The 20,310-nt window shown below is 43.5% G+C and overlaps 1 protein-coding gene, 1 long non-coding RNA gene and 1 other non-coding gene across 11 annotated transcripts in view; 2 read left to right on the top strand and 1 right to left on the bottom strand.

Moving 5' to 3' along the window:
• NEK11 (NIMA related kinase 11) overlaps positions 1-20,310 on the bottom strand; it is a 216,287-nt gene that overhangs the window by 23,050 nt on the left and 172,927 nt on the right. The gene's annotated exons all lie outside the window — the stretch shown is intronic.
• On the top strand, positions 185-290 carry LOC114502168. Its single transcript, XR_003685021.1, has one exon. It is a non-coding gene; the product is annotated as a U6 spliceosomal RNA (small nuclear RNA).
• Positions 8,806-20,267, top strand: LOC118501594. Its single transcript, XR_004904217.1, has 3 exons — positions 8,806-8,816; positions 14,390-14,396; positions 19,461-20,267. It is a non-coding gene; the product is annotated as an uncharacterized LOC118501594 (long non-coding RNA).

The raw sequence follows: 20,310 nt of genomic DNA, 5'->3' as shown, positions 1-20,310 counted from the left end.
TTCCTTCCTTTTTCCTTTTCTTCCTTATCTCTTTCCCCTCTTCCTCCTTCCCTTCCTTATATCTTATTGCTTTGTCCAATAAGAGAAGAGACAGAGGGAAAATTAATGTGACGGCTAGTGAAGAATTCCTGAGGCATTTAGAGAACTGGAAGGGAGTAGGGGATGGGCTCCAGCTGGAAGCAAAGCACTGGCTTCAGCAGCACAGACACTAAACTGGGCGGAGACAGGAAAGATTAGCATGGCCCCTGCACTAGGATGACGTGCAAATCCGTGACGTGTTCCACACTTTTATGGTAACTACATGAGGTGATGGACGTGTTAACTGATCTTACTGTGGTAACCATTTCACAGTGCATACCCATATCCAATCATCACATTGTACATCTTAAACCTACATGATGTTATATGTCAAGCATAGCTCAATAAAGATGGGGGAAAGTCAGAAGCAGAATGGAATGGGGGTATTTGGAAGTATACAGTGCGGGGCAGTCAGACATACTGGGGAGGACAATTTGGATGTGCGTTCCTAACCTTCATGGGCCCAACAGTCACCTGGGAAACTCAGTAAAAATGCAGATTCTGAGTAGGCAGGTCTGGGGATAGGCTGGAGAGTCTGCCTTTCTGGTGGGTTTTCAGGTGACGCTGATGCCTCTGGTCTGGGACGGCACTTTGAGGAACAGGACTTAGCTGACAAAGCCGCCGGCCAGCAACAACAGGCAGGGGCATTACCAACCAATGGGCAGGGCGGGAGCATTACTGTTAAGGGCCAAGAGCGCCTCCTGCAAACGTTACAAGGCGGTGAAGTAACGAGCTGGCTCAGTCACCACTGCTTCACCCATCAGAGTCAGCCTGGCCCACAGCGGCATCCGGACCAAACGCTGTAGTCAGACCTATGCTGATTTTTCCCACTCTTTCAGGAACGCTTACTTTGAAATCAGATCATAGTTTATTTGCTTCATCTCCAAAACTTAGTAATAACTTCTGTCACACAGAGTCCCCCAACATTTCCTTGATTTACAAAATATCTGGTGTTGCTGACACTGTCCTAGGTTTAGGCAGCGATTGCCTGCCGTGGGTTCAGTCCCGAGGGTGTCAACGACCTGCAACTGGTGTGACCGAGGCCTCACCTCATTATTTTCTATAGAGACGAGAAGAACAAAACGGGAACTATATCCCGAAGGCCCGGCATTAAAGTGGTTTCAGTCTGGGCTTTACAGCATCGCAGCTTCCTCTGGAATTAAACTTCCCCACATTCCACTGAAACGCTTTTTGAATATTGTGACATTCCAGCAAAATTTGGATTGTTAGTGTATGTTTAGGAACCAGGGCATTTTTATACCTAATTCTGTGGGATGGTTTCCTTGCCATCAGTCCTTGTAAATGAAGGGAAATAGCAATGCTAACTTAAACAATTCACGAGTTTAAGCTGACAGGAATGCTTTTCACCTCTCTGATCCAAGCCAGGCAGTGTTTGACGCTGGGCCATCCAGGTTTTCCCTCGCTTGGCTCTGCCCGAGGACAGAGGGACCAAAGATGCCGGGAGACACACACACCAGGGTGGGAGCAAGAGCTTGAGTTGGGAGCCTCAGGCTAACTAGTTAAGGCATGTTCTCCTTTTCAAAACATAATCAAGAGGATGAGACTCAGCACAGCACAGGTCTTCAAAACTTTGTCACCCGGTGGAGCTGTTGAATGTGCCCTCTGCGTCCGTACCTAGGAAAGGCGTTTGCATTTAGGAAATAGGTTCCATGTGAGTAAAACGGTGCATTCCGCCAAAGCCTGGGGGGATGTGCGGGGTTTGCTTTCTGAGTGATGGGTACAGGTTAAGGATACATGAGAAAAGTTTTTGATGTGCTTGTATTCTCTTTAAAATTTGCTCTAATTAGTGATTATTAAAATACGATGATTAGCAATTAGGTTGTTTTATGCTTAATTCATGCCTTCATTTGCATTAAACAGTTCTAGCTGAGTAGAAAATCAGAGAAGCATAATGTTTCTTTGCTTTTTTAAAAACTTAGGCTGTTTGAGCTATGTGTTTATAACCACCACACTACTGTCTGCCTGGTGTGTGAAAGAAAACAAACAGCTTTTTGAGAGTTATCTTTACATATGCACGCGTTGAAAGCCATACAAATCTTTATTCTTTGTGTTGATGAATTAAAAGAAACACGCACACAGGAGCTAGGGGCCTGGCCAGACCCACTGAATGTCAAGACCCTTTCCCAGCAAAGATGCCGAAGGAGTTGCTCCAGTTTCATGGAGAAGCGGGAGCCATATAACCAGGGTCTGCTCTGAGACAAACATCAGTTGGCTGCTTCTCGAATCCCCTCCAATCAGGGACCGAACACACAGCTGAGGCATGTGCCCTGACGGAGAACTGAACCGGTGACTTTTTGCTTTGTGGGATGATGCGTAACCAACTAAGACACCTCAGTCAGGGCTATGCCTTGGAGAATTTAAGTCAAAATCTGCCTTTGGTTTTGCTCTTATCCCTTCTTCAAGCGTCACATGCTTTTAATTAAAAAAAAGAAGCAAACATTTAATGCTAATTAAAATCAACAGGTTGCAAATTCTCTGGGTAGCCCTAGTCTTACCTTTGAATAGAGAGTTAGACCCCTAGAAAACTATGTGGCTTAGTTCATCATAGGACAGCTTTTTATCACCAAAGAAGCCACCTATAGGAAATTCACATCTGCACTTCCTACAAAACCATTGCTGAGAATGCGACTTCAATATATATGCTCTATAAAAAAATGTCATATGAGAAGCTGTCTTCCCTGAGGAACTGGTAACACATTCACATTCTTTTTAAAAAGGTTTTATTTATTTATTGTTAGAGAGGGATGGAGGGAGAAAGGGAGCGAAACATCAATGTGTGGTTGCCTTTTGTGCACCCCCAACTGGGGACCTGGCCTTCGACCCAGGCATGTGCCCTGACTGGGAATCGAACTAACAACCCTTTGGTTTTCAGGCTGGCACTCAATCCACTGCACCACACCAGCCAGAGCCACATTCTTGATGAGTATTAGCAATTGTGTCATGCTTCCCTGTTCTGTCTTTGCTTCCTGGAAGTTCAAAACCAAACTATACACTCAGCCACAGCAATTATGTTCACACATTGATGTCCTCACTTTTTCTTTGATCTTCATTTTCTCTCTCCGTTATTCCATTAATATTGCACTTGAACTAACAATGGATTAAATGAACTTCTTTCAGGCGTTAGAGTCAATCCCTGATCAGCAAAATATGCTACTCATATGCACCAACCGATAACTTGATTTTCAAATCCTTTTGACAAAGAGTTAGCCAGCACCAAGGAGCTGCTGGCAGGTGGGAATTGTGCATGATGCAGAGCCTGGATCTAGGCACAGAGTGAGCCAGGCTTGTCCTGCTATCTGTCACAGGCAACACAAAGCAGATAAGTTTGCTGACCACAGCTCAGGACATTCCCTCAGTCATGTTTGTTCCACAGTTAGAGGTCCTTCGGGCAGCATTTTATGGTAGTGTCTTGTTACATGTAAGTGCCTTCCAGGGACTGGCACCTGCCCCTCAGGACCGGGGGGGGGGGGGGGGGGGGGCGGGGAAGCTGTTAGAAAGTACTTGTACCTCAGATAAGGAAAATGTCTGTTATGGGCTGAATTGCTTCCATCCTCCAATTCATATATTGAATGTGACTCTGTTTGGAGATAGGACCTTAAAAGAGGTGATTATGATTAAATGAGGCTTGTAATGCGGGTCCTAATCCAATCTGGCTGGTGTCTTCATAAGAAGAGGGAATCTGAACACCCAAAGGGACCCCAGACATGGGCACTCACAGAGGAAAGACCAGCTCAGCTTCCGTCGGCACCGGACGGCAGAAAACACCCTCTCTCTCAAATGGAGTTGCACCACAATGACTCGGATTCTTCCAGTCTTTCTAAGGTTCTGCCTATTATTCTGAACCTGGCTCCACCCAGGATGCTCTGGCTGTTTCCTTTCCATACTCAGGTTGCACAAGGGTCTTCGCAACGGGGTCTAAGAAAAACAGCTGCAACTTCCGACTCTATCTTACCTTATTATGAAACTTAAATAACATTTGTTCAGATTGCTTCTTTGCCAGTATCTTCATACTGTACTGTCAGAGAGAGCGCGCCTCTTCCTGAGGTCCCGGGAGCCCAGGTGTGACTATTTACAATGCAGCTGAGAACTGAAGAGGTCGGGTGGCATGCTGACTTTCGTCTTCTGATATGACAAATTAAAAACTATTGCAGTCAAAACTCAACAAATAGAGCAATAAACAGAAGATTTCCTGCTGAACCTGCAGTACCTCGTGGCATTCTCAGCACCAAACAGATTGTAGATATTTCAAAATAATATAGAAACAGCTGTGTTCATTATTATAATTTTATCATAAATATGCTTAATTATTTCAAAATAATGCCTATTGTTCCCAGCTGGGAAAAGTACAGTTTTACTACAAATCAGGCATGGTTTAAAAGGAAATCAAAGACGTATAACATTTTGTTTATGAGTCTAAAATTTTTTTAAAAAAAAATGAACAAAGAAGAATAAACAGGGGACACTAGGAATACTGAAGAAACCTTGGCACTATGAACATACATGTTGCCCAAGAAGTACTTGAACTTGTGCCCCCTGCAACCCCCCAACTCCCCAACCTTGGACATCTGTTTTGCAGTTGACAGTAGCTAAAGAGGCCTCTTAGGATCATTTGCTTAAAAGCAGGATTTCAAATTTGTGTAGAAAAACAACTAACAGAAGCAGCATTTTCAGGGCCATTTGGACATCAACTCATCAAGTCAGGGGCCGAAGGATGGCAACCGAAAGGGTCAGCAAAGAGATGTGAGAAGGGAGGCATCTGGCATTTCCTGGATCCCCACTTAGTACCAAATACAGCACTATTTAATGCTTACACAAATTATCCCTCCATCTTCCGGGTGAACACAGTAGACTTGGAGAGGCACAGGGACTTGTCTAAGACCACAGAGTAAGAAGAGCCCGTTGCGAACCCAGTAGTTCAGATTCTTAAATCCACCTTGTGTTCATTACAGCAATTCACCTCTGATACCTCCACTGCCACTGAAGTGGAACAAATGAAATTAGGGTGTAAATGTGTTAAATCTCAGCTGCTACACACACACACACACACACACACACACACAGAGTGTTTAGAAAAACTCAAGGGAAGAGTTTTTCAGAAAGGCGAGATCCTGAGGGCACAGATATGAGCAGGAGCCCAAGGAGGGGGAGAATGGCTAAGATGCCCAGCACAGGAATATTTCATTTTGTTCCCAAGAACGAAGGAGCAAGAGGTGCCAGGGAACCGGGATGGTTCTGGGGAAGAAGATGCCTGGGGGTACAGTGGACTTTGGGCTGCACCCCAAGATCCCCCCTTCAGGACTGAGGTCTCATTCCCCAGGCACATGGCCCTCAGCTGGCAGCCCTCTTGGGGAATGGCCCTCTCTCTGGGGCTCACTCCCCTTCCTGCGATTCTGCAGCCAGTGTCTGGGGATGCAGGGCTCTGAAGGTCAGCCCCATGAGCCCACTTGGGACAACTTTGCAGGACCTTCCCAGCTTCGGTGCACCCTGTGCAGTCAGGGAGGCCTTGCTGGGATGCTGATACCACAGCCCAGCTCCTCCCTCCACCCAGGCCTGCTTCTGTCCCTCCCCTAGCCCTACGGATCCCCCTCCTGCTTGGCAGGAAACTCTCTGTAGGAAAATCATCCCAGCACCTGCTTTCAGTGAGTCTACCTGCAACTGGTGGCTAGTGAGCATTTTTTTTAAGAAATAGGGATGCATAATGATTAGTTTGAAGTCATTAAGTCTTTGTGACATGAAGCCTTTATCACCAGCCTCCAAATGTTAAAAAAAAATGTCTAGTGCACTCACAGATGATTTGGGTGAGTAGAAGTATTAGGGAAAATGGATAAAGAGGTTAGATTTTCAGTCCAGACCAACATGGTGCAGAATGGAGACAACAGACAGAGGATTAGACATTCCCAATACCTGGGCATTTGCAGATGTCTTGGAAAGGGCTGTCAACTACAACAGGACATGGACCTAGGACTTGAGGCAAAGTTCCCTGGACCTGGAAGGGTGGAGCCACTGGCTGATACGTGTGTTGCGTAAAGTTATGAGGTTGAGGCTCATCTTCACAGAAAGGGGCGAAATCATTCCTGGGCCAGGAAAACCGGGATGGCGGGTCTATGTGATGAAGAGGCATCATCTGAGCAGCATGTGGACCTGCCCATCCCTTTGGAGGGATAGGCCCCTCCTCCAAACTTTGGGTTTTGGCTCCACTCAGGTGGCACTTGGCATTCACTCCCACCTTGTGAATCACACTTCAGGCGCCCATCTCCCTAGCTAGGGCGCAAGGTGTCTCCCTTCTTATGTGCCTCATGACGCTTCCACCTCACACCTAACAGACTCACAAGAAAAGCACGATTAATTGATTGCAGGACTTGAGACAGCCGAGTAAAAATCCATCTGGCTCTCTAGAGGGCCTCTCAAATATTACAATTAAATTTAGAACCACTGCCTTTTGGGTGAGAAGCCCTCATTTGCTGGTCACCAGGCCTTTCTTACATGCAAGCCTTTGTTGTTTTGAAATTGAAATTCTGGTTTCAATCAGCAGTTCCTTCAGAAGTGCTGCCTGACACTGACCTTTTATTTAAAACATGGGGAATGTTGGAGGCATAACTGACACCTTTTCAATGAGTTTTAGAAAGTGGAGGAGAAAAGAACCATCACTTCATCTATTTCCCCTTGAAGGGTTGTTTCAATCAGCGAGGCAGAATGAGCTTTATTCACAAAGCACTTGGAATCCTGAAATAGTAAATTATTTGTATGAAATATACACATTTGACAAAGGAGAAGCCTGGCCTCAGAGGATGAGATGCTATTGCAATTCTGACATCAAATACCCAAGTCAGAAAAGCATGCAAAAGGGCATAACATTTGCTAGCAGCAGACCGAGCCTGGATGCTGGCTTTGGTCTTGGTGCTTTATTTAGTTAGCCTTTTTGTATCACAGACTTTTCATCTCTAACATGGGTTGGCAGGTACTTTTTCTGGTAATCCTCACTGGAGCACATGCTTATTGATTTTAGAGAGAGGGGGAAGGAGGGAGAGGGAGAGAAACTATGATGTGTAAGAAACAACGATTGGTTGCCTCTTGCCCATGTCCCAACTGGGGATTAAACCCTCAACCCAGGCATGTGCCCTAACCAGGAATCGAACCCTCAACCCTTTGGTTTGTGGGACGACACCTTACCAACTGAGCCATGCTGGCCAGGGCTTAAAAGTGGGTTGGCATGTACTTCTGACTACAAAATGGGACCAAGCAGGTTCCAGAGCATGATGCCAGGCATGTGGAAAGCTTGTGGTAATGACAAGTCTCTTTCAGAGCTCCAGATGGGACCCAGGCTTTCGTGCCGCTCGGCTCCCACTGTCAGCACCCACCTTGGCAGTGGTTACCAGCGCTGGTTTTAGAATCAACCTGACTTGGAACTGAAACAGCCTTGCCACTTACTAGCTGTGTAGCACTGGGAAAGTTTCTCAACCTCCAGAAACGCACCTGTTTACATATAAAATGGAGAGTCTTGCCCACCTCACAGGTACACGGGGGTGCTGCATGCGATGGGGGGTGTCGGGTTAGCACACTGCCTGGAACAGACGAGGTGTGCGTGGAAGGCAAGCTTCCCTCCATACAACATTGCTAGGGATTTCGTTCAGTTCAGAGCCTGAGCTGAAATCCCTACAAGCCTCATGCTACTCCATCTTGGAAACACTTTCAGCAAGTGCTTAATGGCCCACAGTCATTTTTACAAGTGACTGCTAGTACGCCATGAGCTATTTGCCAGGTTAATGAGAAGGACAATAAGGGTTGTGGGCCTCTCATCTTCAGTTTGGCCTATCTCAGTCAAAGTCTTCCTGTGATTAAAAGTGGGAAAAAAAATTCAGGAACTTGTGAGCCATCTCTCTGAGACTGAACCAACCACTACATTTGACCTCGTTGTTACTTAGAGAACCTCCTTGTGCCTTTGACAGCCTCACACAGTTGACTTCTGTGCTCTGACCTTGGCCAGAACTTTCCAAACAGCTGACATGAGAGGTCAGCAATGAAATTGCCAGCAAACTCTCTGATGCCCTGCGGCACTCAAGGAAGTCTCTGTAGCCACAGCAGCTGACACAAGACTTAGTGCCATCTGGCCACAATGGGTCTCATGACACAGAAGTACACAAACCGGTGTCCAGCCCTCTGAGGCGCTGTCAGGCAGGTTCGTGCAGGTAAGAGGTGAGTGCAGCCCACTGAGCACACCAGAGCACCCGGCAGCTCCGTGAGACCTGCCCTGACCCTCATCTTCCTCGGTAAAAAACTGTACGTTAAGGCTTACAGGAGTGGCAGTGCCCGCTGGGCATGCTGCTGCATGTCACCACGCTAGTGTGTGGTGTCTAGACACCAATCACCTAACTGGTGACACCAGGTGAGCAGCCCAGGGAAGGCAATTTCCCTACATGTGAGATGTTTAAAGCACCACAGGTCCCTTCACCCCATTCAGATAATTCACACAGAAATCACTGGCTCAATGCAAAAAAAAAAAAAGTAGAACTTTTATTAAGCTGCACAAGCAATGTCATTGGACTCCCAAATAAGCAATGTTTCTGGTAAACTGGGCTGGAAATCTCAGCAGAAACCTGAGGCCAAAAGTGACTTCTTCCTTTCCACAGCAAGTCTGGGCCTTGGGACATGTTGTGTGCTTGACCCTCAGGTGTGTTCGCTGAGAGAGATGAAAATACAGTTTCCTACATTAAAAAAATGTATATACCAAAAGCAAGTAAAATAGACCCCACAGTGTAAGACTACATTTATAAAGAGACAGACAGACATTCAGACAGATAGGTAAGTGGGAAGGTAGGTAGGTAGGTAGATGACAGATAGATAGATAGATAGATAGAGACAATATAAAACATAAAATCCAAAAGTTGGACATGCACTCTGTGGGGAAACTGGAGAAAAGGCGCTCTTATTGCTGATGAGAATGCAGAATGGCATTTGGAAACACTTACGTGTGTTTATATACACATTTATCCTTTGATCAAGCAATCCCACATCTAGAAATCTATTTCAAAGAGAAACTGGCAACAACACAGAAGAGCTGGATGTTACTCATTGCAGTACTGTTCATAATAGCTAAGGACTAGAAAAGCCCCTCTGTCCATCTGGGGAACAGGCTGAATAAAGCAATGGTGCGTCTACACAAAGGAGAACTTGGAAGCCATAAAAAAGACAGGAAGCACATTGCTGTATATTACTATGACGTAATCTTTAGGATACATTGCTAAGTGAAGCTGACAAAAGTTTGTATAATATGCTACCAATTTCTTAAGAAGTGAGAGAGAAGATGCACTTATTTGAATACATATTTTTATTTGAATATATTTAAAAATGAAAGGATGAGACATGAAATTAAAAAAAAAGAATTCCTTACTGGGGAAGGGAGAGAATAGGGTAAAGAATCAGGATAGAAGTTGGTCCTCTTTAAAATGTCTTTTTATAGATTTAACTTTAAACCCATAGAGATGCTTTACATAATTAAGAAACAAATGTAATAAAACAAAAGCAGCTTTTAAAAATTTGAAACAAATAAACCTCTGTATACCCATGCACATACTAATGGTTCAGTTAAATACAGGTCAGTGCATGACTGTGAGGAAATAAATCACCGAGGGGAAGGAAAACCCATGTAAAAGGGCCAGAGAAAACAGTCCTTGAAGCTCACCTAGGGCCAGAAATAGTGCCTCTCCTCACCTGCAACTGACATTTATTATTAAATCTGATAGTTCACTGGCCATGGGGTAGAATACACAGAAGGGTTTTGCCCCAATAATGGGTAATTATCAGCCATAGTTTAATTGCTGCCCTGATCCCACAAAGCAAAGCTAAAAGTAAGACCCCAAAGTATCAAACTGTTCTCAGGTAGCTTAACTGAATGCTAAAATAAAGCTCAAGACTATTTATTGCAATGCAAAAATATCCAGCACCCAAGAAGGTACACTTCACAGTACTTGACATTCAATCAAAGGTTACCAGGCATATCAAGAAGTAGAAAAATATGACCTATAATAAGGAGAAAAATAAACTGAAACCAGCCCAGAAATGGCACAGATAGGGCATTAAAATTATTATAACTGTATTCTCCTTGTTCAAATAGCTACAGGAAATATCAAACACATTAAGCAGAGATTTGGGAGATATAAGAAAGACTCAAATAAAATGTCTGGAGATGAAAACTATAATATCTGAGATGAAAAATATGAGGTGGATCCCCCGAAACAGACTTTATTTATAAAAAATTGTGTATTTTTTCTTACATGTTTAAACCTCAGTCACCTTCAAAGTACTCTCCATTTGATGCGATACACCTTCTGAGACATTATTTTCCACTGCTCAAACTCGTTGATGCCTTTTAGTGCTTCTGACGTTTTTTGTTTCACCTCTTCCACAGTGGCAAAAAGTTTCCCTTTGAGGACTTTTTTCATCCAGGGAAACAAACAAAAAGGCACTCAGGGTAAGATTGGGTGAATAGGGAGGATGGGGTATGGGGGTCATGCCATTTTTGGTCAGAAACTGCTGCACACTCTGCACAGCATGGACAGGTGTGCTCGTAAATCACCCACCTGAAATGGGCAAACACATGGAAAGAGTCTTCAAAAAAAATTCTCTGAAGCCAAACACAGCCTCTCACAACAACTCCAGCTGGTACACTGATACAGATGGGTCCCCACCTAGTGGGGGAAGCCTGTACTACAAGGGGCCTGCCCCCCAGAAGATATATTCCAGTTTTTATTGGGTTCTCCATCATGTAATGGATGGGATTAACAGTAAATTAGACATTGCAGAAGAAAAGATTAGTTAAATTAAAGGTATAGTAATAGAAATTACCTAAAATGATCAGAGTGGGTGAAGGCCTGAAAAATGACCAGAGCATCAGTGAATTGTGGACAACTTTAAGGAGCCTGAGATATATGTAATTACAGCTCCCAAGGGGAAGTCACACATCTATGCTGTCAACTATTTTGTTGTTTTTTTTTCTGTGCCTCCTGCATGAACTGACAATGCAGAGGCGATTCAGAGTTGTGGTCACTGTAGAAAAATCCCATCCCTCGTCATAAAGAGCATTTCTTAGGACCCAGATGCTTTTCAGGGCATCAACTTCCAACTGGGGAAGTGGGCACAGAAGCTCCCCCAGACCCTCAGGCCTTCTCCACAGCTTCCCACTTTCAGGCTGAGGCTTAGTGAGGTGGATCCCTCCCCTAGAACTTTGTCCCACTGAGCAAAACAATGGAGGCCACCCCTAGCCCCTTGTTCCCAGGCAGTAATGACTCTGGGCTACTGGCAAAAACCCGACAAGTCCCTGAAAGGGAAATTGGAAGTTCAGCCTCAGAATGTCCTAGGTAGCGAGTTGCTCTAACAGCAAGTTTTGTGGGTCCAGAAACCTTAGGAACAACTGCCTGTGAGATGCCTGGGACTTTAACCCAAAACCTGGCCCTCCTTGTAACAAACCCCCACCTGTGGAGAATAAAGGAGCTCAGAACTACAAAGTCTCACACGTGACTATTCACAGATCCAGATCCATTTCTACAGCTACTAGTCAGTTACAACTGGGGCCTATGATGCTGAGTAATGAGTCCACTTACAGGTGGACTTCCAGTCCACTGGGAGAGGCAACACTGCAGGGACAGAAGAGGGATCGACGTGTTACCAGGGGCAGGGCGTGACAGCAGAGATGCACTACAAAGAGGGAGCACAAGGGAATTTCTGGAGCTGAGAAAACTGTCCTATAATATTGATTGTGGTGATGGTTATATGACTACACACATTTATCAAAACTGATAGAACCATATACTAAAAGAGTTAATTTTACTACATAAAAGTGATACATTTGTCAAAATTCATAGAACTATGTAATAAAAGGAAGTTTTACTAGATATAAATTATACCCTCCTTCATACAAAGAAGAAAAAGCAAGTGAATAAAAATTCCCCCAAATTAAGGCCTTAAAACAAATATATTTTATATAATACTTGACTTTTAAATTTATATTTTATTGTTAATGCCATCACAGTTGCCTCACATTTTCCCCTTGTCCCCTTCCACCCAGCTGAGGTGCACTCCCTTAGGCAATCCCCATACCATTGTCCATGCTCATTGGTCATGTGTAGAAGTTCTTCAGCTACTCCATTTCCTATACTGTACTTTATATCCCCATGGCTATTCTGTAACTACCTATTTGTACTTCTTAATCCCTTCATCTTTTTCACCTATTCTCCTGACCCCGCTCCCATTTGGAAATCATCAAAATGTTCTATCTATGATTTTGTTTCTGTTTTGCTTGTTTGTTTATTTTGTTTTTTTTTTAGATTCAACTGTTAATAGATAATGTATTTGTGATCATTTTGTTGATATTTTTAATCTTCTTATTCTTCTTAAAGACCCTTTAACATTTCATATAATACTGGTTTGGTGATGATGAATTCCTTTAGCTCTTGTCTGGGAAGCTCTTTATCTGTCCTTCAATTCTAAATGATAGATTTGCTGGGTGGAGCAATCTTGGTTGTAGGTCCCTACTTTTCATTACTTTGAGTATTTCTTGACAGTCCCTTCTAGCCTGCAAAGCTTCTTTTGAGAAATCAGCTGACAATCTTATCGGAACCCCCCCTGTACGTAACTAACTGCTTTTCTCTTGCTGCTTTTAAGATTCTCTCTTTATTTTTAACCTTTGATATTTTAATTATGATGTTTCTTGGAGTGAGCCTCTTTGCATCCATCTTGTTTGGAACTCTCTGTGCTTCCTGGACTTGTATGTCTATTTCCTTCATCAAATTAGGGAAGTTTTCTTTCATTATTTTTCAGATAGATTTCCAATTTCTTACTTTTTCTCTTCTCTTTCTGGCATCCCAGATATAAATGTTTGAATGCTTAAAGTTGTGCCAGAGACTGCTTACACTATTCATGCTTTTTTGGATTCTTTTTCTTCTTGTTTTTTGTTTCCTTATGTTCCAAATCATTGATTTGATTCTGAGCTTCAATTCACTCTACTTGTTTCCCTATAAATTGTCCTTTATTTCAGTTAGTGTATCCTTCACTTCTAACTGGATCTTTTTTATGCTGTTGAGGTCCTCACTAAGTTCCTTGAGCATCTTTACAACCAGTGTTTTGAACTCTGCATTTCATAGACTACTTATCTCCATTTTGTTTAGCTGTTTTCCTGGAGTTTTTATCTATTCCTTCATTTGGGCCATGTTTCTTTGTCTCCATTTTCTTTTGGCAGCCCCCCTGTGTTTGTATTTATGTATTAGGTAGAGCTACTACATCTCCCAGGCTTAATAGAGAGGGTTAACTTAGTAGGTGTCCTGTGGGATCCAGTGGCACAGCCTCCCCTACTACTGAACGTGGGTACTGAAAGTGCACCCACTGTGTGGGCTGTGTATACACTCCTCTTTATAGTTGAACCTTGATTGTTGTTGGCACTTCCAATGTCAGCTACCTCTTGCGCTCTGTCGAGGGTCATACAGAATAAGCTACAAAGCAATCTATAGATGGCTGCTACTTGTGCTGGGCTTGGAGGTACCCAGGAGAGGTCAAGCTGTGAACCAAAGACAGCTGTTGCTAGTGCTGGGCCTGAGGAAACTTAGCTGAGGGTATGGGGTTTACTGAAACCAGATACTGTTTGATTGAGAAAGTTTAGGAAAATCTGAAGCATGGGAAGACAAGCCATTCATATGGAAAAGCCACTGGAAAGAGCTTGGTGGGCTTGAAGGTTGGTGAGGCAGAGCCCCAGGGAATCACCAGAGTGGGGCAAACAGTGTTCACCAAGTTGATGGAGTCTCAGATATGGCTCCTGTCTCCTGGTTCTGTTGGGGGGGAGGGTTCAGAAAAGGAACAATGGCCTCTGCCAGCACTTCTGTCTGGGAGAAAGCTGTCCCCCTACTCTCACCCTGATGCCAGACAATTCAGGTCCTTCCCATATGTCTCTGATGCCTTTCAATCTGCTGCCTCAGTGCAGGAGCTCAGAGGGAGTAAGTCTAAGTAAGTCTCTGCACAGGCCCTTTAGGGGAAAATTCCTGGGAATCCAGCAGTTTCTGTCTTCCACAAGTCTCAATCCCTGCTGGTTTTCACAGCCAGAAGTTGCAAAGACTTATCTTCCTGTCACTGGAACCCTGGGCTGGGGGGGGGGGGGTGGTGCCTGGTATGTGAGTGGGACCCCTCGATCCTGAGATTTTTACCTGCCATATGTGGGTTCTGTGTCTCTGCCCCTCCTATCAGTCTCAGCGTGGTTTCTTCTTTAATTCTCTAGTTGTAGGACTTCTGATTGATGGTTATTCTATAGTATATTTGTAATTTTGATGTGGTTGTGTGAGAAGTTGAGCCATGTTTACCTACACCACCACCTTCACCAGAAGTCCTCTGGCTTTTATTGAGAATTATCCAAATGTTTTTAACCAATGTTACCTCAATAAATTTAATTACTTAAAAAAAAAGATTGACATGAATTCATACTCTGGTAAAAAACTTCTCCCAGGTTGGAAGTCCTCTTGAGATTGTGCTTATTAAGCGTTAATATTTGCATGAATCTTCAGAAAGTTTGTTAAACTACAGATTCTGATTCAGGAGAGATGAGACCAGAGAATCTGCATTTCTCACAAGCTTCCAGGTGATATCAATGCTACTGGTCCATGGACCACACTTGAAGCAGCAAAGCCAAGAACACTAGAGGGATCACCTGATACATAAAGAGCAGAGGTTTATTTAGTCACATTGAACAAACCCTCCATGACACAATATATTGTGTTGGCTTATGTAAAGTAAAGGATTGGTCCCTTGGTAACAGTGTGTCAGTATCCTTAGAGCTGAAAGCTAACCAGCTGCCATTCCATAGGTTCACCTCTTTGACCTCCAATGCAAGCCTGAAATCAACATCAGCTCAAGGTGGTAAAGAAAGTTCTTTACAACAGAAAACCATGCCCCGAGGGTAGTTTTCAGGAGGCTCATAAAGCCACAAAGGCTCATCTGTCCACCATCCTCCCTCCCTCCATCCATCCATCCACCCACCTATCCACCCATCTACCCACCTATCCACCCATCCACCCATCCACCCACCCATCCATCCACCTATCCATCCACCCACCCATCAATGAACAGAAACTTCTCTTCAAATGTACATGGGAATTACTCAGCCAGAGAGGAAATCAATGCTGATTTCTTGTGATTCTGCTGACATTCCAATGACTTTGAGTGGCACCACCTAACGCCTGCTGAGAGCCAGGCTGCCTGCAGCCAGCAGGGAGTTTCGTCTGTGGAGTGGTTTCCCAGTGGGAGTAAGAAGTGGCCTTGACAGGAAGCCAAGTGCTGATGGATGGTAAATGGTTGGCTTTTATATGCAACAACTTTATGAAAATTTTCAAGAGAATTGGCACTCCTTCTTGCATAGTAAAAAAAGGCTATATAAATGTTTTCATACACAGCTTCTTCACCCACAGATACTTTCAGGTATAACACATCACTTTACAGACTAATACATGCCAATACCATCAGATACGTGGCTTGGAGGCTTCTCAAGAGGAAGCAACCACATGTATACTGAGAGTCTTTATAAGCTGTTAACATTTATTGAGCACTTACTACGTGTCATGAACTATCCTAAGCGCATTTCATACATTCATGATTTCAACTAACGCTCAAAACAACCCCATGAGGCAGGACTCATTATTAGCCCCACTTTACAGACAAGAAATCTCAGGCACAAGGAGGCTGGGTAACTTGTCCAAGGACACATGCTCATAAATATAAGCAGGGATATAAATTCCAGCAGTCACCGTCTCACACTCCACACCTTCCTCCTGACCACTGTGCTTGGGTCTGCCCCAGGGTGTCCCAGCTGAGAGCGCTTAAAAGAATCATGGCAGTACGATCACATGCATTGCTCCCCAACTTCCTTACAGGGTTTCACTTTCTCACAGGAGGAGACGAGGAAGCCATAGAGGCACCAGTGGCTGAGCTGGAAGGTGTGTTCTTACCTAGATCTTGCCTTTCTCCTGCAAAGATGGCTGTGGAGGGAGCAGTTTTGGACACCTTAAAAATGCCATGGACATCCTAGGGGAGATGTCCAAGAGCAGGTTGAAATTCACGTATTACGGAGAGATTAGTGGATGAAAAGATATGATGAATGGGACTTCCTTAGAAATGACATGGAAGAATAGATGGGAGTAGAGATAAAACAAGGTTTACCATGGTTGATAATGGTTGAGCTGGTTGATGAGTCCACTGGGATTAATTATACTCTTCTGACTACTTTTGTATATGTCTGCAACTTCTCCAAATTAAGTTTTTTTAATGATTTTATTTATTTATTTTTAGAGAGGGAAGGGAGGGAGAAAGAGAGAGAGAGACATCAATGTGCGGTTGCTGGGGGTCATGGTCTGCAATCCAGGCATGTGCCCTGACTGGGAATCAAACCTGCGACACTTTGGTTCACAGCCCGCACTCAATCCACTGAGCTATGCCAGCCAGGGCCAAATTAAATTTTTGAAAATTTGGAAGGACACAGAATCACTTATATAGGATACTATTAATAAATGTATAATTTGTATCTAATCATGAGTAAGTACCAGACAAACCCAAATTAAAAGACATTCTACAGAACTGGCCTGTACTCTTCAAACATATCTGTATCAGAAAAGACAATGAATAATTTAGGAACTTTTCCAGAATAAATGACAGCAAAGAGACATAACTAAATGCAGTGCTCCTGGTTTGTATTCTGTATCAGAAAAAAACCCAATTCTTATAAAGGGCCTTATTGGGGCAACTGGTGAGAGTTGAATATAGGTTTGTATATTGAATAGTATATATCCATGTGAAATTTCTTTTTTTTTTAAAAGATTTTATTCATTTATTTTTTTTAGAGAGGGAAGGGAGGGAGAGAGAGAGAGAAACATCAATGTGCGGTTGCTGGGGGTTATGGCCTGCAACCCAGGAATGTACCCTGGCTGGGAATTGAACCTGGGACACTTTGGTTCCCAGCCCATGCTCAATCCACTGAGCTACACCAGCCAGGGCCGAAATTTCTTAAATTTAATTACTTACTGTGGTTATAGAAAGGAATGTCCTTGTTCTTGGGAGCTGCACACTTAAATAATTAGGAGTTGAAGAACTATGAATTAAATTTATTCTCAAATAACATAGTAATAATAACTGTAATTCATAAATATATTTAGTATAGATAGATATAGAGAGATTATACAAATGTGGCAAAAATGTTAACTGGTGAATTTAGGTGAAGCATATACAGGTGTTCATTGTATTATTCTTACAACTTTTCTATAGGCTTGATATTTTTCAAAATAAATTTTTTTAATTAACTTGATTAACTTGATGTGATCATCATTCCTGAAACACCTCCCTCGAGTTCCCTTCCCCACAGACCTTTGAACGAAAAGCTATCTTCCTTACTCCTTAGCGACGAGCACCAAATTCATGTGATTTCTCATGACAAATGCCTCTTGTATGTTTCTTTTTCACATGCATGTGTCACTTAACTCATCACAGCAGGCCAGCTGGGCATACCATTGGTGGACTACCCTCAGCTACCAGCCCCTTTGGGGATGGCTTTGGCTGCAGACACTTTGCTCAGTCACAGTCCTGTCCCAGGGTGGTCTACATCTAGCACTTGATTGACCTGAGGTTGTATAGGCCTGACCCTCTCTCTCCAACTCAGCAGAGTTCTGCAGGCTACCCCAGCTTCCTAGAACTCTGTAGAGCCCACCGAAGGCTCCACAAGACAAAACACAGCCTGAAGTGTCCCTGTGCCCAGTCCACTCCCTTCCCCTTCCTTACCCCGGGTGTTGGACTCAAGAACACTCCCTCACAGACCTCCTGCACGGTCCTTCCCATCTCTGAGTCCGCTTCCTGGGGACCCAGCAATGGCAATAATGTCATGACCATTTTGCAGGTGAAGGAAACTGAACCCTAGAAAAATCACTTGCCAAAGGTCGGAAAGCCATTTATTGGTGGGGCTAAGACTCAGACTCCAAATCTGCTGGCCTCCTGCTTCCCCTCCATTCCCTTTACCTTTCCAAGTCCTACCTCTCTGTGAAGGCCAAGGACAAGTTCCCACCTCTCTCAAAGGCCTCCTCTATGTCCCCTCTGGCCTTCAAGTTCATACCATCTGCTCCGTTTGGCACATGGCCATGATCCCATTTGGGGACTTTTCTTAACCATCACCTCATATTGCATAGCCACTCTGTTGTCATTTAGCTTTTCACTTTGAAGCTTGGTACTTTTCTTTGCTGTCTCCCTGTGGACAAATGTCATTCATTGTTCTTTTATCTCATCAGTTATTGTCCCCGAGCTCAGCACACAGTATATCACTGTGCAGTGAGTGAATAGCAACATTCCTTCCCTCTGGCTATGTTTTAAGTCTTAGAAACTGAGGAAACACAACATCTTCAAAACACACACAGCCTGCAGCCACAATTTCCTTTGTGTCTCTTCTGGAGTGGCACAGAGCTCTGTGACACAGAATATAAGGGTATGGCAGGTTATTATACCAAAGGAGCAACACTGCTCACGGTGGAGCATCCCAAACTGTATCGATCCACATAAAAACACGAGCCAGGTAATACCTGTTCAAATTCAGTCAAACAATAAGGAAGAACAACATACCAGGAATAAAAATCCCTAAATGTATGTTGGCCATTGGTTTTGGCAAAACTACTTTTATTTTAATTATTTAAAGCTTTTCATAATATGCTAGGAAATGGCATATTGTGTACTTTCAAATCTGACAACATATTATTAAATTTTAAGGGTAAAATAAGTGAGTTGTTTTTCTTTGAAGATTATTGACTGGGAGATTAGCAAAACCTTCTCCATAATCTCTTAGCAAGGAGAAGTGGAAGCAGGTAGAGGTGGGAAAGTTTGGTCCAAACTCCCTCATTTCCAGTTCCTGGGAATCTCTGGTTGCCATGGTAGCTATGTTACAACGTGACCACTCAGGTGTAGGCAGGACTAGAAAACAATAAGCATCTCACTACATTACTAGCTTTACGTTTGGAAGTAATTTTCAATACTATTTTCTCCTTTTCTTTTTGCATTAGTTTAGATGATGAAGCACTGTGTTATAAGAATAATATAAATGCAAATCGATTGAAAAATAATTTTTGCAAAACTTCCTTAACTATTCAAGCAGCACCAATATACGGAGTAGATTGTAGAGAGAAGTTTCTGAGCTGGAACATAAGTAGGAGAGGTCCACAGATAACACAGCCCACAGGCCAAATCTGGCATACCACCTGTTTTTGTATGTCTTGCAAGCTAAGAATTGTTAAAATAGTTTTTATTTATTTAATTTTAAAAATTGTATTAAATTTATTGGGGTGACACTGGTTAATAACACACAGGTTTCAAGTGTACAGTTCTATAAGATGTCATCTGTGCATTGCATTGTGGGTTCACCACCCAAAGTCAAGCCCCCTGTCACCACATAATATTTTTAAATAGTAGGGAAAAACTCCAGAGAAGAATAATATTTGTGATACCTGAAAGTTATACGAAGTTCAGATTTCAGTCTGAAAAAATGTTTTATTAAAGCACAGCGATGCTCATTTATGCACATATCATCCATGGCTGCTCTCACGCAACAACAGCAGAGTTGAGTAATTGTGACGGAAACCATATGGTCCACAGAGCCAAGAATATTTACAGTCTGGCCCTTTACAGAGAGGATTTGCTGACACTTGATCTAGAGACCTGAGCTGTACAGGACCAGTTAGACTAGGAGACTGGGTGTCTCCTCTTTGCCAAGAAATCTGTAACAGGTGCTGTCTCAGTCTGTTGGGGCTGATATAAAAATTACCACAGACTGGATAGCTTATAAACAACAGAAATTTATAACTCACACTTCTGGAGACTGGGAAGTCCAAGGTGAAGGTGCCAGCACGGTTGCCTTCTCGTGGAGGCCCTCCTCCTGGCTCATAGCTGCTGCCTTTCCCTTTGTCCTCCTAGGGCAGAAGAGGCTGGGGAACTCCGTGGGTCTATTTATCACACTCTAATATTGTGAATGAGGGTTCCGCCTTGTGCTAAGCACCTCCCAGAGGCCTTACTTACCATACCATCACCTTCAGGGGTTAGGATTTCAACCTATGAATTTTGGGGGGATGCAGTCAAACCATAGCAGGTGCCTTCGATGCAGGTTCAGGCCTTTTAACTGAGCTTGTGTAAGCCCATTCCCTGTTGCGTCCAGGAAAACAC

This window comes from Phyllostomus discolor, chromosome 7, assembly GCF_004126475.2.
Source record: "Phyllostomus discolor isolate MPI-MPIP mPhyDis1 chromosome 7, mPhyDis1.pri.v3, whole genome shotgun sequence".
In the NCBI taxonomy this organism is placed as follows: Eukaryota; Metazoa; Chordata; class Mammalia; order Chiroptera; family Phyllostomidae; genus Phyllostomus; species Phyllostomus discolor.
Note: the sequence above shows the minus strand (reverse complement) of the source record. Positions and strands in the feature narration are given on the sequence as shown.